At 45.5% G+C, this 20,051-nt stretch overlaps 1 long non-coding RNA gene across 1 annotated transcript; it reads left to right on the top strand.

Annotated features, from left to right (window-relative positions):
• Positions 1–40: 40 nt before the first annotated feature.
• On the top strand, positions 41–9,881 carry LOC108408467 (uncharacterized). Its single transcript, XR_001856006.3, has 3 exons — positions 41–765; positions 1,615–1,677; positions 9,154–9,881. It is a non-coding gene; the product is annotated as an uncharacterized lncRNA (long non-coding RNA).
• Positions 9,882–20,051: the final 10,170 nt, after the last annotated feature.

Here is a 20,051-nt window from a genome sequence, read left to right as displayed (position 1 = left end):
TGCCTGCCTGTAACAGGAGCTGGGTATCCGGGGCCTTATCTCTGCACCGTCTCTGCTGCTGACAGGCTTGCCTCTGCCTTTCCCCTCCCTGTTTGGATGCGGCCCTGATTTCTGCCTCTATCTCCACCATCACCGCCATCATTTATTTCATCATCCAGGGCAGACTGGGGAAAGTCTGTCTAGTCTACCTTACTTGGCTTCTAACAGGGCCCCTGGGCCTTAAGTTACAGTGGGCCTTTGGGCAAAGCATGTAGGCACCCTCCTTGCCTTCATTTTCCCATCTGTGTAATGGGAGCAATAGGCCCTTCCCTACCTTGTCACAGGAGTTGGTATGATGGGATGCAGCTCCTGCTTTTTTCAACCCTGCTGGAACATTTAATCAGGTCTTTTTGGAGAGACCTCTAATCTGTCTCGGAGTCTCTCCAGGCTCCCTTCCTGCCTCTACTCTCAGCCTCCCTCACCCCTGGTCTCCATCTTCCTCCCATTCTAGAACTGGGCCTATTCCCCTTCCCACACCTGCCCTTGGGACCCAGCCATCACTGGGCCCCTTTCCACAGCTGCTGCAGTGTTCCTGTGGGTTTGCAATCTCCAGAACTGGGCTGGACTCCCAGTTTAGTCACCCACTGGCCGTGTGACTTTGGCAAGGCCTTCACCTCTCTGAGCTGAGCTATGGCTAGGGGCTAACAGTGGGGCTCTGCGCATCCTAGACTGACTCGGAGGCACACAGGTCATGGCACCAAAGCACACTGAAGACCATGAAGCACTGTGAGTATATGAGTTGTTATTAGCTGAGGACTCTCCTACCAGCACGTCTTGGGCTGTGCCAGGGTGAGGAACCCAGATCTGCCTAAAAGAAGGATCAGAACTTCATAGGATGGGATGGGAAACCAAGACCTGGTGCAGGGGTGGGGGTGAGGGGTGACCCCTTACCTTCTGCTTCCCTGTCATGTCCCAGCTAGACTCACCTAATGACCATGTGTGAAAGCAGGGTCCTGGTGGGGGTGAAGTACTGAAGGCTTTATTCCACCTCTGCTCACCCTTTGTCCCCCACTCCATAACCACCAACTTCCCACATGCAAGCCTCCCTGTCCTGAGGCTTGCTCAGGCCATGAATATGAGCCCCTCTCCTTCCTCCTCCCAGTTCCCTCCTTCTCCCCAATCCCTTCCTCCTGCAAGCCACCCTCCCCACCCAGTCCCCAGCACTGCTGCTCAAGCTCTGCCTGGCCATTCCAGGTTCTGGCCTGCTCCTCCTCTGCAGCTGTGTTCTGGAGTTTTCCTTTTCCTGTTTGACAATTCAAGTGCCACCTCCTCCAGGAAGCCTCCTTGGCTCCTCATTCAGATTAGATATTCTCTTCTGTGGTTTCATAGTACCCGGTCAGTTGGCACTGTGGAGTTTCTGTCTCTTTCCCTGGTAGACTCTAAGAGATCCTATTTGCAGCAGTTTTTGTATTGACAGGACTGTGTACCATGCCAGCCACGAGAATGTGCTCACTAAATCCAAGCTATTACTACTGCCTGGACATGTGGTGTTACACAGAGCCTGAATTTATGTAGGCCTCAGCATTCTCATGTGTTTGTGAATCTCACTGTTCCTTCTCTCCCCATTCACTCCAGCCCAGCCAGCCACACAGGGCTCTTGGCTGTTCCTCTGCTGAACCAAGCATTCCTCTAGCTCAGGTACTTTGTGTTTGCTGTGTCCTCTGCCTGGAATACCTACAGATCACTGCATGGCTCACTCCCTCACTCATGGCTGTGTTCAGAATCATCTGAATCTTTCTGATCCTATACAAGTCACAATGCCACTAACTTCCCCCTGCTAGATCACTGAACAGTGCCTTTTTCCTAAACCAGCTTAATTTTTCCATGGCAGTTGTCACCTTTGAAATAATTTTGTGTTTAGTTGTTTGGTCTTTTTCTTGCTCTCCCACTAGAAACTCAGCTTCATGAGAGGAAGCATCTTGGGGGCTTTGTCGTCACACTGTACCCATGGGCTGAAATAGTGCCTAGTGTGGGGTGCTGGCAAATGTTTGGCTGAGTAAAGTCCAGTATACAAAACCTTTGCATTCCTCAGACATTTTGACATGTCAGTGCTCCGATGTTTCTCAGATGTTGGACTCTGTTGCCTTAATATCACTTATATGTCCCTATGTCATGGTCTTTGGACATTAGATACTGGAATGTTTGTCTAACACTCCTTTAGCAGGAGGAGGAGAAGGGAGTGGTGGTGGGGGGATTTTCAAGGTTTTTTGAGCAGGGGAACCACATGTTCAAAGTCATGCTTCAGAAAGACCAAACTGCTGCAGTAATTTTTGTCATTAAAGCATTTTCTCTAACTAGAAGGGAAGAAGGATCACTCTGTGAGCAACGTGTGGGAGGGATTGAATGAGGGCGACTGAAGCCACGGGGAAGAGCATGGAGACTCTGAGAGGGCTCCTGTGACAGCCTTGGGGCCCAGGCTTCCATGCAGGCTGCCTGGCTCATATCCTGGCCCCGGGAAAGCTGCTTCACTGCTCTGTGCCTCAGTTTCCTCGTCTGTAAAATGAGGGCTGTGAATTAGTATTGGTAAGGCACTTAGAATGGAGCCAGGCATTTAACAAGTGCTCCATATGTGTTTGATAATTGGAAAATAGACAAGTGGTCCAGGGACAGAAAAGATGGAGAAAGACACCCAGCTTGGGCAGGACTGACAGGATTTGAGAGGAGGCTGGACATGGGATACAGAGAGAAGGACAATCAGAAGAGTTGCCAGGAGGATGGTGCCCTAATTAACAGGGAAGAAGAAGCAGATGTGTCTGGGTAGGGTCAGGCTGAGTTTGTAGTGCTTGTTGGACATCTAGGTAGAGATATCCCGCTGGCAGTTGGCTAGAGGCTCCTGGTGCCCAGGAGAGGGGTCCAGGCAGGGCCTTATAGAGCTTGGGGGCACCTTGCAGTGTGTTCTAGGAGAATGCCACTGCGTTTCCTGTCCTAGAGCCCCTGGGGCCTCACTGAGTTCAGCAGTGTGGCAGCTGGGCACAGGGCAGAATTTGAGGTTTGGGACTTGTTAGTTATTAGTACATGGACAATGGCTGAACCACAGAGTATGTGAGGGTGTCCCTGGACAGTGAGGCCAAAGGGAGAAGAGAAGAGAGCAGGCCTAGGGCAGCACCTGTGGGAGGGGACAGAAGGAAGTTCTTCCCTCCGTTCAGAATCTTCTGTATGGTCCTCAATGACCAGGCCAAGGTGAGAGTGGAGAAGGTCAAAGGCCAGGTGTCAGTGGTATCAGGGCTGCTCCCGGGGGCGGGGGAGACTTTGGTCCTCAGCTGTTTCCTCTCCCCTCCTTTCAGGCCCACACCGTGGTGGCCCAGCCCATCCTTGTTCTGCTCTGGTTGCTGGCCAGCTCTGTGACAAGTGCCAGGGAGGGGAGGGGGCCAAAGGTGTGGACAGAGGCGATGCTTCTCATTTTACAGCCATAGAAGCAAAAGGCCAAAGAGAGTGAGTGACTAACCTGAAGTTGCATGACATGGGGGCCAAGCCGAGGTGAAGAATGGATGTGACACCAGCTCAGGGATGACATTTTGACTAGGTGTTGGGGAGAGGCTGGGAGGTTCTCAGGCTTCCTAGGTGGGCAGAATCAGGTCTATCCAGGTACCTCTCCCCAGCCAACCCCCCACCCAAACCTGCACACTCAGCCTGCAACAGCCCTGCCCCAAGGGTGAAGAGAGAACCTGTGCATTTGAGGCCAGTGACTGGGGGAAGGGGCAGAAGTAGAAGCTAGAGCCCAGGTTGCTCACAGTAGGCAGGTTTCTCAGGGCAGGCTGCAAGAGGTAGTGGTCCAGGTGCGCCAGGCATACCAGTGCACCCTCCTGCATATCCCTGGGCCTCCTATTTCAAAGCCTGTCATTGCTCTGTGGGTCCCTGGGCCCCTACACCCTCACTGCTCTCCATACGGGCCCTTCCTCCCTCCCCCTTCCCCTGCTCCACCCAGTAGCCATACAGCAAAGAACCTGACATTCTGTGCTGGCCAGCCACAGCCTGGTTGCACAACCTTTCTATGCTGGGGTTTCCATTCCTGCCTCTCCACCTCCCTCACGCCATGACGCACTGCGTCCCCAGATGCGGTCTCCACTGGGACATGAAGCCTTTGGCAAATAGTAACACCTTGAATCACCCTTCTTCCCAGATGTAGGGATTGCTTATAATGTGAAACCACATTCCTGTCTCTCCTGAACCCCACTCCTGCGCTTTCGCTGGGAGCTGGGGCAGGGGGAGCAAGGAGCAGGAGAATCAGTTTCCAGGCTCCTCACCCCCAGCACCACCTGCTCCACTGCTCTCAGCAACGCTCAGGCCCTGAGAGATCATTCCCTTGCCCCCGGGCCTTGGTGCTGGTGCCGGCCCTCCCTGATGCCTGGGATGGCCGTGGGGTCTTTTGTGATCACATGTTGTGCTGTGTCCATGTGCACTTCTGCTTCTCTGCCAGGAACGCTCCTTTAAGGTAGGACTGGGTATCTCAAGCCTTTCAGCCCCCATCCCATTTCTTACCCCAAGTAGAGTTCAGGGGTGAAGAATACAGGCTTTGGAGTCAGGTCCATCTGGAAGTGACCTTGTCACTTCCTAGATGAGTGATCTCAGGCAAGTCATTAAACCTCTCTGAGCTTAGTTTTCCCATCTGTAGAATGGATATTCATTAATTAATTCACTCATTCAACCAATATTTATTATATATCTACTATAACTCAAGCACTGATGTACATACAGCAGTGAACACAAAAGATGTAAATCTAATGCCCTGTGGGGCTTACTTTTTACTCAGGCAAATTAGTACCCATCTCAGAGGGTGACTGGGAAGATTCAATGAGCAAATGTATGGACAAGGCTGAGCACAGTGCCTGACATGGTAGGCCTGATGGTGAGAGCTGCTGTTGTGAATACACTTTCAGAACCATTTATCGAGAACTTACTATGTGCCAACTCTGCACTAGGTGCTAGGGAAACAAAAATGTGGAAGAGCCATCCACTCACAGTTTAATGCAGCTGCTGTTTGTTGAATGCACACCACATTCATCATTATACAGAAGCTTATAACCAGCACCGACTTGTACTACATGCTATGAAGAACCATAAAATTCTAGAGTGTCAGGTGCAGCAGAGACCGCTGTTTGTCCCTCCGTGCTCTTTGGACAAATCTATACATGATTGATGAGTATCAACACTGTGCTTTTGGGAGGTTCAGAGAAAGGAGTGGTTACATTTGGTTGGAACACCAGAAAGGATAAGGAGAGGTGGCTTTTGAACTGCATCTGGAAGAAAAGGGGAGGGTTCAACAGACGGAGACAGTGGTGGCAGGGATAGGAAGGGAGGCCCTTCAGGGAACCAGAATGGCATACAAATAAAGGCATGGAGGAAGGAAAATGTGAGGCACCGATTTTGTGCTTAATCCCCAAATGGCCTAGCCCAGGGTGAGGCCGGAGGCTGATCCAGGCAGGCAGCTGTATTCACAGGCAGAGGAGACAACTACCCAAGAGCTGTCTGAGGGGGTCTGAGGGTCTCAGGAGGCCACCATTAGAAAGTTATTCCCTTGGGTAAACCTTCAGCCTCCAAGAGGTCCCTGGCAGAAGGCAAACCATCCCCAGAGGAATAATATGGAAGGATGGTTCTAGGCCAAGGAGGGAGTGGTGGGGAAAAGAGACCTGGGAACATCAGAGAGTGGGGTGATGTGACAGGGGCAATAATAATAGCTACTGTGTGTTGAGCACAACACATGAGGCACTGAGCAAGTGTGCTGCACAGACTGTTTCATTTTGTCCTGACAACAGTGGTGGGTCCTCTTACCATCTCCACCTTACAGACAAGGAAACTGAGACTTAGAGAGGTTAAGTGACCTGCCCAAGGTCTCCACAGCTGGCAGGCAGCAGCCAGACCCTGGAGCCCAGTTCTCAACAGCCAGGCAGTCCTGCTCAGACACTGCTTCCTCACCAGTGAAATGGGGTTAATGGCCACTTGCTCCTTTACGGAGCTGTGAGGCTTCAGTGATGAAAGTAAAATTCCCTCGGTGGTGTGACATGTTGTAGGTACCTCACCCATGCCGTGTCTGTTCCTTTTCTCCTGAGGGGAAACTCCATTTCATGAGCCAGGAGCCTCATAAATATTTCATTGGTGAAGCTGGGAAGGCTGTCTCTGCAGCACTGTGACAGTGAGGCGTCTCAGGCTCGTTGCAAGTGTCTTATCAGCCTTATTAAAAAAAAAAGACCTTTCTTCGGAACAGTTGGCAGCCACTAGCATGTGACAGATCTGCAGGCTTTTTCTGGAGAGAGGTCAGGGCGTAGCTGGCCTGGGGTCCCATCTCCCAAATAAACCATGGCCAGGGCCGGACAGCCACCCGTGTGCTCCTCCACCCCACATGCTAGAGTGCACCGGGGCCTGTGTCACACAAGGGGGCCTGGGAGGGCTGCAGGGAGCCCACAGAGGAACACAGGGAAGTAGGTTGTGCCCTGACAGCAGCAGTTGAAGCTGGAATTGAGGGCAAGTTGACCTGGGCCAGGGCCTCTGGGGAACTTTGAATTCTTTTTTTTTTTTTTTTAATTGTAGCAAGAACATTAACATGTGATCTACCTTCTTAACGCAATGTTAAGTGCATGAAGCAGTATTGTTCAGGCATGATGTTGTACAGCAGACCTCTAGAACTTAACTGAAACATTATACTCTAATAGTAACTCTCCATTTCCGCCTCTCCACTTAGCAACGACCATTTGACTCTCTGCTTCTATGGGCTTGACTATTTTAGATTCTTCACAAAAATGGAACCATGCAGCATTTCTCCTTCTGTGACTGGCTTATTTCACTTAACATAACGTCCTCAAGTTTCATAAATGTTGCCACATATGGCAAGATTTCCTTCTTTTTTAAGATTGGATAATATTCCATTGTGTACATATATGACATTTTCTTTATCCCTTCATCCATTGATGGACATTCAGATTGTTTCCACATCTTGGCTATTGTGAATAGTGGTGCAGTGAACATGGGGTTCTAAATATCCTTTTTGATAAATGCCCAGAAGTGGGATAGCTGGGTCATATAGTAGTTCTAGTTTAAAATTTTCGAGAAACTACCACACTGTTTTCCCTAGTGGCTGCACCATTTTACATTCCTGCCAACAGTGTACAAAGGTTCCAGTTCTCCACATCCTCACTTGTTATTGGTTTCTTGGTAATACCTATCCTAACAGATGTGATGTGGCATCGCATTGTGGTTTTGATTGGCATTTCCCTGGTGACTAGTTACATTGTGCATGTTTTCATACACCTGCTGGCCATTTGTCTGTCTTCTTTAAAGAAAAGTCTATTCCAATTCTTTGCCTCCTTTTTAATCAGGTTATTTGGCTGGGTATTTTTGCTGTTGAGTTGTAGGAGTGCCTTACATATTTTGAATATTAACCCCTTAGCAGATATATGGCTTGCAAATACTCTCTCCCATCCCATAGTTAGTCTTTGCACTCTGTTAATTGTTTCCTTTGCTGTTCTGCTGATGCAGAAGCTTTTCAGTTTGATGTAGTCCCATTTGTCTATTTTTGCTTTTGTTATCTGAGCTTTTAGTGTCATATCCAAGAAATCATTGTCAAGATCAATGTCATGAAATTTTACCCCTGTGTTCTTTTAGGAGTTTTATAGTTTCAGGTCTTATGTTTAAGTCTTTATTCCATTTTGAGTTGATGTGTGTGTGTGTGTGTGTGTGTGTGTGTGTGTGTGTATTTTAAGGTAAGGGTCCGATTTCAGTTTTCCCACACCATCTGTTAAAGGGACTATATTTTCCTTGTTGTGTGTTCATGGCACCCTTTTTGAAGATCAGTTGACCATATATGTGTGGGTTTATTTCTGGGTTCTCTATATTGTGTTCCACTGGTCTTTATTTCTGTATTCATGCCAATACTCTGCTGTTTTAATTGCTATAGCTTTGTAATATATTTTAAAACCAGGATGTATCATGCTCCAGTTTCGCTCTTCCTTCTCAAGATTGTTTTGGCTATTCAGGGTCTCTTGTGGTTCCATACACATTTTAGGATTGCTTTTTCCATATCTATAAAAAATGCCATTGGGATTTTGATAGGGATTGCATTGAATCTGGAGATCATTTTGGGTAGTGTGCACATTTTAACAGTATTAAGTCTTCTGATCCATAAGCATGGATGGCCTTCCAGTTATTTGTGCCTTCTTTAATTTCTTTCATCAGTGTTTTATAGTTTTCAGTGTACAAGGTTTTTGCTTAAATTTATTCCTATTTTATTCCTTTTGATGTTACTGTAAATGATACTGTTTTTTAAATTTCCTTTTCACATAGTTTGTTGTTAGCATGTAGAAAAGCAATGAATTCATATGTTGATTTTGTATCCTGTAACTCTAATGAATCCATCTATCAGTTTTAACAGCATTTTTTTTTTGGAGTTTTTGGGGGTTTTCTACATATAAGATCATACCATCTTCAAACAGATAATTTTACTTCTTCCTTTCCAGTTTGGAATCCTAAAAGAACACACAGGGATAAAATTTCAGTTTTCAACATTGAATATGACATCAGTGATGGTTTTTTCCTATATAGCTGTTATTAGTTTGAAATAATTTCCTTCTGTTCCCAGTTTGTTGAGGGTTTTTATCATGAAAGGGTGTTGAATTTTGTTGATGCTTTTTCTGCATCTGTTGAGATGGTCATGTGATTTTATCCTTCACTCTGTAAATTGTATCACATTCTGTTAATCTGTATAAAATGAATTGATTTTTGGATGTTGAGCCAGCCTTGTATCCCAGGGGTAAATTCCACTTGGTCATGTTATATAATCGTTTTAATGTGTTGCTGAATTTGATTTTCTAGTATTTTGTTAAGTGCTCTGGCATCTATGTTCATCAAGGGTGTTGACCTATAGTTTTCTTTTCTTGTAGTGTCTTTTTCTGGCTTTGATATCAGAGTGATGCTGGCTTCACAAAATGAATTTGGAAGTGTTCCCTCCTTTTCAGTTTTTGGGAAGAGTCTGACAAGGATTGGTGTTAATTCTTCTTTAAATGTTTGGTAGAATTGTTGGGAGGTTTTTGATTACTGTTTCAATAGCCCATTCGGATATTCTATTTTTTCATGATTTCGTCTTGGTAAGTTGTATGTTTCTAAAAGTTTATCCATTTCTTCTAGGTTATCCAATTTTTGGCATTGGAAGACTGAATTATGATAGGCTCCCAATCTATTCAGGTTGGATGCACATGGATGAAGCACATAACATACACAGAAGCAGAGAGAGGAAAGGAAGGGAGGGTATGATGGGAAACTGTACAGTGAGACCTCTCAAGGTGCATCTCCTGGTTGAGGACTTTGTGATTTCAGATACTGGGGGATGGGAGTCAGGGAATGGAATAGTTTGACTGGGTCACCAGGAAGACAGAAGAGCAGGACTTTGCTGAACCAAGGCGTTCAGTGCAGTTGAAGACTTCAGGCTCTAGCTTGCTCGGTCACCCACTCCACAATGTGCAGAGAGCCCTATGGCATGTAAGACACTGAGGCAGACCCCGTGTTGATGCCAAGATGCAGCCCTCACCCTCAAGATGCTGGAGAGGAGAGAAGACAAGCCAGTGGTTAATCTCAAGGTGGTCAGGCTGTGTGGTAAGAACCATAACAGAGGAAAGTGATGGAGAGCAAGGCCCAGGAAACCCTCAGGCTGGCATTTTCACTGATCTTTGAAAACCGGGCAGGATTTTTTTTGATATCTATTAATACAGATTACTTTTTCCAGTTATACAAGTAATTAATACATGTTTATACTTTTAAAACTTTTAAGAAAATGTATAAAAGTAGAAAGAAGAAAGTAGTTACCCAGCTCCAAAACCCAGAGAAAACCATGGTTAAAATATAGGTGTGTTTTCCCCTATGTTTATTGTAGCACTATTTACAATAGCCAAGATATGGAAGCAACCTAAGTGTCCATCGATGGATGAGGAATAAAGAAGATGTGGTACATATACACAATGGAATATTATTCAGCCATGAGAAGAAAACAAATTCTACCATTTGCAACAACATGGATGGAGCTAGAGGGTATTATGCTCAGTGAAATAAGCCAGGCGGAGAAAGACAAGTACCAAATGATTTCACTCATCTGTGGAGTATAACAGTGAAGCAAAATTGAAGGAACAAAACAGCAGCAGATTCACAGACTCCAAGAAGGGATTAGTAGTTACCAAAGGGGAGGGTGGGTGGGGAGGGAGGGAGAAGGGGACTGAGCAGTATTATGATTGGCACACATGGTATGGAGGGTCACGGAGTAGACAGTGTAGCACAGAGACAAGTAGTGACTCTGTGGCATCTTATCATGCTGATGGACAGTGACTGCAATGGGGTATGGAGGGGAACTTGATAATATGGGTGAATGTAGTAACCACATAGTTTTTCATGTGAAACCTCCATAAGAGTGTATATCAATGATACCTTAATAAAAAAGAAACAAAATTAAAATATGTAAATAAAATAATCCAGGCAGTAAAAATATATATATATGTAGGTGTGCTTCTTCTGGTCTCTTTTCTGTGTTACCCTGTTTTCTTTTTTCACTTAATTTTGTAGCTTAGGCATGTAGAAGGCAGCATTTTGGCAGGTTCATTTGGAGGAAGTTATGGAAAGGCAGCAGCAAGGAGGAGGCACAGGATGAGGGTGTGTGTCTCTGGGCTCTTTCTGTGCCCACATGAGGGTTATTGAGCCCACAGGCAGGCTGGACCTTTGAGCAATCTGGGCCCCCACCCATTCGCTCCCTGACTGGTTAATAGGCCACACCCTTGGCCTAGCCTCAACTCATTTTCCTGTCTGGCACCATGAGCTGGGTTCTGGGCAGGATCATGAGGCTGCAGCCACCCTTCTTCCCAGCAAAGTCCTTCAGGGAGACAGAGCCTGTTTTCTTGGGTAATGAAGTTAAGTCATCTCCAAAACTCAGTAAAGCAGATCAAATGCCAAGATTGATCATCTAGATCTGTGTGTCCAGTATGGCAACCACTAGCCTCATGTGGCTGTTAAGCACTTAATACCTGAGTAATTAAACTGCAAAGTACTGTTAAGTGTAAAAGACACACTGGACTTCCAAGACAGTATGAAAAGTGAATATCAAATATTCATAATTTTTTATATGACTACATGTTGAAACGCTAATATTTTGCACATAGTGGGTTAAATAAAATATATTATTAAAATGAATTCTACTTGTTCTTTTTGCTTTTTTTCATGTGGGTATTGATTTAAATTACATACATGACTCACATTTCTGTCTCACGTATTTCTTTCTATGGAACTGTTCTGATCTAGACGGGACCATTCTACACTCCCTACTCTTCCGAAGGAAAACCCACAGGGGAGACACAGAGAGAGACTGTGACACAGCCAGACTAGGCTGGAGGTGGACAGGGATGTGTAGGGGTAGCCAAGCCTGGGGTTCCTGGGAAGAGAGGAGTATGGGGCAGGTTATTTCCTCTTTGGGTGTTCATGTGTCTGCCTCCCTCTGGAGCAGACTGTGAGCTCCCTGAGATAAATAAAACCTTGCTTTAGTCCTCTTTATAGCCTCAGAACCAAGTACAGTGCCTGCCACACAGTAAGTGCGTGAAAACATGCCCTGAATTAAAGAATGAGGTGAGGAATAGGACGGACAGAGAATCCAAACAGCAGAGAATAGTGCTGAGATGGTGCTAGGCCCGCCTGGGTGGCTACAGCACTCCGGATATTTAGAGATTTTATCCTTAAATCCTTTAGGCTATAATCTCCAAAAAGCAAGGAGGCCAAACGCATGTATATTTCTCAGAAGCTGGAAGACAATTGGGTGCAGGCCGTAAGGACACCCCAAGGTCGTTGTTTCCAGTTTCCTGCCTTTTTCCTCCTTTCAAAGGAGCAGATTCTTCGGGCTCCTGCAGTCAGCCTGTCGCTCTGGCCTGGGCCCTCAGCGTATCGCACATACACTGCGAGAGAGGTCAGCGGGGTCCCCCACACTGAGGCCTGGATGGTGAAGGCTGCTGGTGCGGCAGGGGAAGGAGGAAGTGTTCTGCTGCTCCCGCTGGGCCCAGCTCTGCCCCGCTAGGGCCCCACCCTCACCCAATTCATGGATCGGTGACTCTCAGGAGCACCCTTCAACGTACCTCAGCTCTTGAGGTGGGGTCCTCCAGCAGGTTCCCACAGGCCCCACCCTCAGCGGGCCTGTTGGGTGGGTGGCTAGTGCTGTGTGCTGAGAAGCAGCCTCTTGTAGAACTTAAGCACCAGGACTCTGGAGACGGACACCTGGGTTCAGATCTCAGATTCTCCACGTACTGTGTGTTACCTGGGCAAGTTAACTAACCTCTTTAGGCCTTAGCTTCCTGACCTCTAAAACGGGCATAATACAGGGGTTCCCTGCCCATAAGGTTGTTCAGAGATTCAATGACTGAAAACAAATCAGGACTTAGAACTGTGCCTGGCACATGGTAAACAAAGTTAGAAACAGACCATCCCTCACTTTACCACTAGGGCAATGAGCCCCAAGGAGAACCAATAATCAGACACAGTTATAAACACAAAATTATTTTGTATCATTGGTTTTTCCTGATAGCTCTTATTATGGAAGATTTCAAACATGCAAATATGGAGTGAATAACATAATGAACTCCCATGTGCTCATTACCCTACTTCAGTGATAATCAGTTCATGGCCCACTAAATTTCATCTACAGCTCCGCCATTCCCCTGGTTCTTTTGAAGCAAATCTCAGGCATTATGTAATTTCATCTGTAAATATTTCAGTATGTATCTCTAAGAGAAAAGGACTTTTAAAAAATAGCTACATTACCATTAGTAGACCTAAAAAGTTAACACTAATGTGTTAATATTACCAAGTACCCATTGTTCAAAAATTTCTAAATTAATTTGTTTAAATCAGAGTCCAAAGGAAGCCTTATTACTGCAGATAATTGATGCCTCTTTTAAACTATAGGTACCCTTTTTTTCTTTTTTCTCCCCTTTACAGTTTATTTGTTGAAGAAACTGGGTCATTTGTCTTATGGAGTTTCCCACAGTCTGGAGTTTGGTTACATCCCTGTATGTAGAGGCTTGATGTGATTCAGGTTCAACATTTGGGAAAATTCCTCCACAGGTGGTATTGTGTTCCATCAGGAAATACACAATGTAAGCAGCTGTTGATGATTAATGCTTAGCTCCATTATTTCATAAGGGGTTACAAAATAGTGATATTCTATTATTCCTTCTACCTTTAATAGCTGAAATACTTACACTGAGACAAACTTCCCTCTCTCTACTATTTGGCTAATTTGGAATTACCTTTTGCAAACCACACAGGACAGGCAGATCAGTGCCTAAGTCTCTCCCCTTTATTTACAATTTTCAAACTACTGAATTACTTCCTTAGTTTCTCCATCTCCAAGTGTCAGTGTTTTGTTTTGTTTTTTAAGTCATGAACTCATGGATTTAAATAGGTTTGAAATGTTTGGACTCATTGTCATGATAGTTAGGATTTTTTTTTTCCAGCTGGCATCCGATTTTCCCAGTGCTGGCCTACAGTTGGTGCATAATTCATGAGAATTACCAGTGGTTGTAGAGGTAACTCCCATGACAGTGAAGGATGGGGCAAGGAACTACCCAGGAAAAGGGCAGGCCCTGGCAGGTGGGAAGATCAAGGCAGGGCCCAGACGGTGAGCTGGGCTCCCAGATCTGGCACACAGGGGAGGGGGCAAAACTCCTATGGCCGCTGCGGTTTCTCCCTCCCCAGGGTCTCCCTCACCTCCTGAGACACAGACCTCTTGCCTAGGAGTGCACCTGTTCTTGCTGAGTTCTATTTCCACTGCTGTTATGGTTCTCATCCTAACTGATTCTTCAGTCAGTAAGGGCAGGAAAATTCCCTCTGCTTCTCCAGAGTCTGCTAGCCCGGATGGCCCTCAGGTAGTCCTCAAGGACAGGACAGGCCCCATGTCTGGTAGGGAGGGCAGAGATCCTGGGTGCAGTTGGGAGGGGCCGTATCAGTAAGATCACTAAGAACAGAAACATCAGCTATGATCTCCCATGCCCAGGTAGGGGCCAGGCACTACCTCGCCCATCCTCACAGTGTCCTGAAGAGGTGGGTCTTGTTACCATCTCCATTTTTCAGATGAGCAAACTGAGGCTAGGGGAGGTTAAGCAATTTTGCCCAAAGTCATGCCCCAGGTAAGAGGCAGAGCCAGGAGTCTAACCCAGTCTGCTGAGCTCCACATCAGGTACAGATAACGAAGAAGCAGGGTGCTGAGGAGGCAGGTGATGCTGGAATTCTCCAGGTAGCAAAGGGAGGGGGGCATTACCAGCAGAAGGAACAGTTTGTGCAAAGGTGTGGAGGTGTGAAAGAGTATGGCCTGTTCAGAGTGGTGACTAACTCTGGGGCCAGAGTGAAGGGAGTGTAGGGAGGAGTGCTGGCAGATGGAGTGGGGGGTGTTGGGCCATATAGAAGAAACTCAGGTTCCAGGCCAAGGAGCTGGGACTTTGACCTTCAGGGCTGGGGGGTCCATGGGAGGCATTGAATAAGAGGGCTGATGACAGTGATAACTTGGGTTTGTATGGCGGCCTGCAGTTTACAAGGAGCTTCTGGAGGTACATTATCAGGTGGAAGCCTCATGTCAATCCTTATAGTTAGCCTATTTTACAGATTAACAAACAGACTCAATGGTTATAGCCGTGCTCTGGCCACAAAGCCATTAATGACTGGCCTCAAGCCCAGTGCTATATTCACCACAGGACATCTCTCCAAAGCTCAGGGCATAATGAAAGAAGCAGGGGCATCCTTCAGCTCCTGATTTCTCCAGCCCGCTCCCGCTCAGCCTTGCTGGAGAGTGTCAGAGGATGTCAACTGGGCCTAGGTCCCAGTATCACCTTCCAAGACTATGACAGTAAGTAATAAGAATGAACATTCATTGATCTCTCTGTGTGCTTGGTTAACTGGGTTAGGAGAAAACCTAGCAGAGATCAATAGCACCAGGCACTCTATTTGATAATATTCTGAAATGAGGGTTCCTATGCTGGACTAGGAGGTGCCCAGATCTGCCTGAAGACCTAGGAAGGGCCCCGTGGGAGAGAATTGTGGGATACCTGGCTTAGGCCCTAACTACTCTATGACCTTAAGCAAGGTAGGCCCTTCTAGGAACGTCCGTAAACCCATTGCTAAGTGAAGGGGAGGCACCAGAGAAGGGGTTGTTAATATCAGAACCTTGGGGAGCATCCCAAGCTGACTCAGTTGGTCTAGGCAAGAGACTCTGGTTGGGGTATTTTAACACGCTCTACAGGAAACTCTGAAAGCACACCTGATTGAAACAACTAGATTATCAAGGTCCCTTCACATCCAGCCCAACAAATTCAACACATCTGTTGAGTACTCACTCTGCCAGGCACCATTCCACAGGTCTGAGATGCATCAGTGAACAAAACAACAACATAAATAAGTACGGTTTCTGGGAAAGAGGAAAGTAGTCCCAAGCAAGGGTGATGGGAGAGCTGGTAGCGTGGGCAAGGTGCCTCCCTGAGAAGGTGGCTTGAAGCAGGTGAGGGGCTTGCTGGGAAAGGGTGATGCAAGCAGTCAACAGCTAGAGCAGAGGCCCTGCCATGGAGTGAGTACACAAAGTGGCCGTATGACGGGAGCTGAGTGGGCAAGGGCTGGGGGTTGGGGTGGCGGAAGGGGCAAGACATATCGGGCTGCCTAAGTATCTTGACCCTGATCTTGACCCTGCACCCGTCCCTGCCCTGACCCCTCCCCAACTAAACTTTAATTTTAGGGATCCACCCATCACAGTAAATGCTAGAACTGCTAGCAGCCAAACAATGTTATTTGTATAGGTATGCATTTTGCATTTTATCTCCTTAATCCTAAGTGTCTGCAACCTTTCCCAGTCTTCTGTCTTACCCAGGTAGCTGCCCTTCCCTTCCTGACCCCAGGTCTTTGTGGCCTGCAGGAAGGGGAGCAGAGCAGCTGAAGTGCAGTGGTCAGTGTCATCCTCATTGTCCCAGGGAAGCAGTGGCTTGCGGTACAGCATCCAGGTACGGGAGAACCCTGGGATCCATATTGAGTGAGCACCCATTCTGAGTTTCTGGGAATCCCAAGACCATCCCTGCCCTCCAGGGGTCCCAGCCTGGGGTGGGGTGGGAGGGGTAGAGCTGGGAAGGGAAGAAGACACACAGACACAGAAAATACGAATCCATATACAATGTGTTGTTTGGGGTTCTCCAACTGGCATTTGTGAGGGAGGAGCAGTAAGTGGACCCCTAGGGTTGCATAGTTCAGCAGGCCACCATCCATCAGCTGGGAGACCCTATCTATGTGAATCAGTGAACCTCTCCACTGAGGCCTTGTAAAGCAGGGCCTTGAGCTCAATAACTATTTTTAAATGAATGCACTTCTGCTTCCTTGCGTGTTAAATGGGAGTAAGAATAATAATGCTAATAATGTTGTTGACTCAGGGCTCCCCAGAGCCAGCTCTCTACCACATCCAGACTGGCTCTCAGCCTCTGACCCTCCGTCGGCAGCACTTGCACAGCCCCCCATTGCAGGGTCACGTGGGCCACCCAGTCTTATCTGTTGAAAGGAGGATTAGACCAGCTAGTGGATGTGACCTTGACTGCAAAGGGTAGCACACAGCTGATAATGGTCATTAAAGGGTTCTATAAATGTACATTGTTACTATTATTGTGATGGCTGATCAATGGCTAGGGTTGCCAACTGAAGCAAATAAAAATCCAGGACACCCAGTTGTCTGACATAGTTTTAGATGAAAAAAAAAATTTGTTTTAGTGCAAGTATGTCCCACATTACATTTGGGACTGGAGGGCAGGCAAAATTTTATCTCTACCCGGTTTTTGGCTAGGCGTGAGAATTAAACTGACATGAAGGCAGATTAACAGAAGAAAAGCACACACACTTACATAAATTTTACAAAACATCAGAGCCCTTATAAGGAAATGGAGACCTAAAGAAAGGGTGAAACTTACCTGCTTGCATATTGGGTTGAACAAAGAGAGGCAACTGTGGAAAAGTAACCAAACTACATGGGAGTTAAAGGGAGTTATGCCTAACAAGGTCTGTTTGTACAGCAGTCTCTTGGCTTTGATTAACCTTTGAAGAATGTTTCTTTTTTTCCTGGTACAGGGAGGACATCTTTCACACGGGAGTTTTTGTCTCTTGTTTTCAGGAAGGAAAGGGGAGATTAGAATGCCCTTCTTGCATCTGCTGATTTTCAAGTGACTTTAGTTCAAAATAATCCTTATGTCAAAGTGGCATATTTGGGGGTGGCATATTCTGTCACCCTTTGGGACATATACAGAAATATTATTTGTTGTGTATCTGACATTCAAATTTAACTGTGTTACTGGATTTTATCTGGAAGCCTTGTTGATTACAGTTTATTGGTTGGCTGGGGATGACAGGGATGTGGGGCCAGGAAATGGCTCTACAAAGACTCTCTAGAACTGAATTGAATGTGAAGATGTCAAGACCCCCACTGGGGCCACAGCATTGTTGCTACACCAGAATCTTAGCCCATAATTTGTTAATGAATCCCTCAGACTCAGGCCTTCTCAGGGCTCCTGGTCAGCTTCTCTTGCCTCCAGGTCTGGACACCCTATCCTCCCAGGACCTGCCTGGAAGCTGCCCCTCAGTGCGCTCCTAGGTTGACTGAGGATGCGTTGAGTAGTAATATTAATACCACCTACTGCAGGCCCACTGAAGGCTAGATGCTATGCTGGGTGCCCTAGGAATGAGAGCTAACAAGGCTGCATGGTTGGTTTAACCCCAAAGCCCAGTTCTGGATGTGAGGGAGCAGAGATGCCACTCAAGGGACTCCAAGGATGCCTCTATCTCCAGTTCTGGCTGATACGCTCATGCTCATGCTGTCTGTGGAATCACAGTATGAAAGCTGGAAGGGATCTTAGAGACCATCTAGTCTTAGCTCCTCATTTTACAGAGAGAGGAACAGAGGCCCAGAAAGAAGAAATGACTTGTTAACATCCTTCATCTGAGATGACAGGACAGAGGTTAGGAACCCAGATCTCCTATACTCCCACTACTCATCCATCCATGCCTAGCCATTCCAGTGCATTGGCCTCCATCCTGACATATGAGGAGCAAAAGGAACCTTAGGTTAGGGAAAGTGCCAGAACTCTAGTGAAAGGTCCAAGCAATTCTACTCAGATTAACAGGGAAAAGAGAGTATCCAATAAATGGTATTGGATGCCTGGATTATGGTGGGGGGGATAATGAAGACGGGGACAAAAATTCTATTTGGATCAAGGATTTAAGTATAATCAACAAAATCATAAAAGTTCTGTAATAAAGTATGGGTGAATTGATTTATAATTCTGGAGTGGGAAGACTTCTAATCAGGACAGAAAAACCAGAAGTCATAAAGGAAAAGATTGGTACATTGGATCACATAATAATTTTTTTAAAAACTTCTATTTGGATAGCAGCAGACTCACAGACTCGGAGAAGGGACTAGTAGTTACCAAAGGGGAGGGGTGGTGGAAGGGGAAGGGGATGAAGGGGCACTATAATCCACAATCACAATACAGGTACGTCACAGGGAAGGCAGCGCGGCATGGAGAAGACTCTATAGCATACAAGTAATGACTCTATAGCATCTTACTACGCTGATGGACAGTGACTGCAGTGGGGGGGGTGAGGACTTGATGTTGAAACCACAATGTTGTTCATGTGAAACCTTCATAAGATTGTATATCTATGATACTTTAATAAAAAAAAATGTTCTATTTGAAAAACAACCATAAAAAATGTTTTTACAATAACCAAGAAAACATGACATGGGGATCTTTCCTTAATTTACAAGGAAATTCATGTAAATTAATTTTAAAAACACAGTCTAATCATCATAATAATTCTCAATGATCATTTACTATGTGCTAGACACTATTTTAATTACATAGATTATTTTATTTAAATCTCACTGTAACCTTCTGAGACAGATACTATTATTATCTCCACTTTATAAAATGAGGACATGGAAGCAGCTTAAAAAGATAGTCAAAGAATGTAGGCAAGTAGTTTACAGAAAAAGAACTATCAATAAACCAACAAACATGTAAATATAAAATTAGCCAATAAATGTTTAGAAAGATGATTGATATCACTCATAATTGAATAAACACAAATTAATATAAAATTAGCCAATAAATGTTTAGAAAGATGATTGATATCACTCATAATTGAATAAACACAAATTAAAACTAGAATTTCGATGTCATTTTTTCACCTCTCTGCTTGGCAAAAACGAAAACATTTGCCAATACCTAAGCTGTGATGGTGTGGGGAACAACCTGCTCTGTAGCCATTTCTCTACATAGTCTGAGTTCTGTCTTGATCACCAGAAACCTATACATTGGAACCACATTAGATTAGCTGCCCACACACAAAAAAATGCCTTCAGTCAGTTCCATATTAATGTTACATTCTTGGTATGTGTTGATGTTTGGCAGAGGAAATGACCACATGAAAACTACTGCATTGTTTTTGTCCTGGAAAAACTACCACTGAAGACATTATCTACTCTGGTAATCTGTTACTTATAGAAGGAAGGACCCACACATTAATTTATCTTTAGTATTTACTACCAGAGAAAAATGTATATCTCCTGAAGACCTGATGTTTTATTTTATCAGATGATGGTGATCGTATGACCCATTCTATTTCTCTTTTTGCCTTGGCTACCAGGAAGCTCAGAGCCATATTTAATGGTCCAATATAGCAATAACATAACTAGAGAGGCTGGCATCTAACTTCTTAACCCAATATGCCCTCATTTTATCTCTCTTTCTCTCTCTCTCCTCTAATTTCTTTCCTTCTATTTTGCTTTTTGATTTTGTGATTCTAGTTTAACAAAATTATTATAAATGTATATTTAATTGGAACCTATCTCAAAATCTTCTGGAAACAGGTGGGATCTAAGTAATAAATAGACAGTCAATCCCCTCATTTTATAAATGAGAAAACTCAAGTCCTCTAGAGATTAAATGATTAACGCTGAGCACTCTGTTAATGGGCACTTATCTCTG

The sequence above is a fragment of the Manis javanica genome, chromosome 10 (genome assembly GCF_040802235.1).
Source record: "Manis javanica isolate MJ-LG chromosome 10, MJ_LKY, whole genome shotgun sequence".
Classification (NCBI taxonomy): Eukaryota; Metazoa; Chordata; class Mammalia; order Pholidota; family Manidae; genus Manis; species Manis javanica.
The sequence above is the reverse complement of the archived record's forward strand: the minus strand, read 5'-3'. Positions and strand labels throughout refer to the sequence as shown.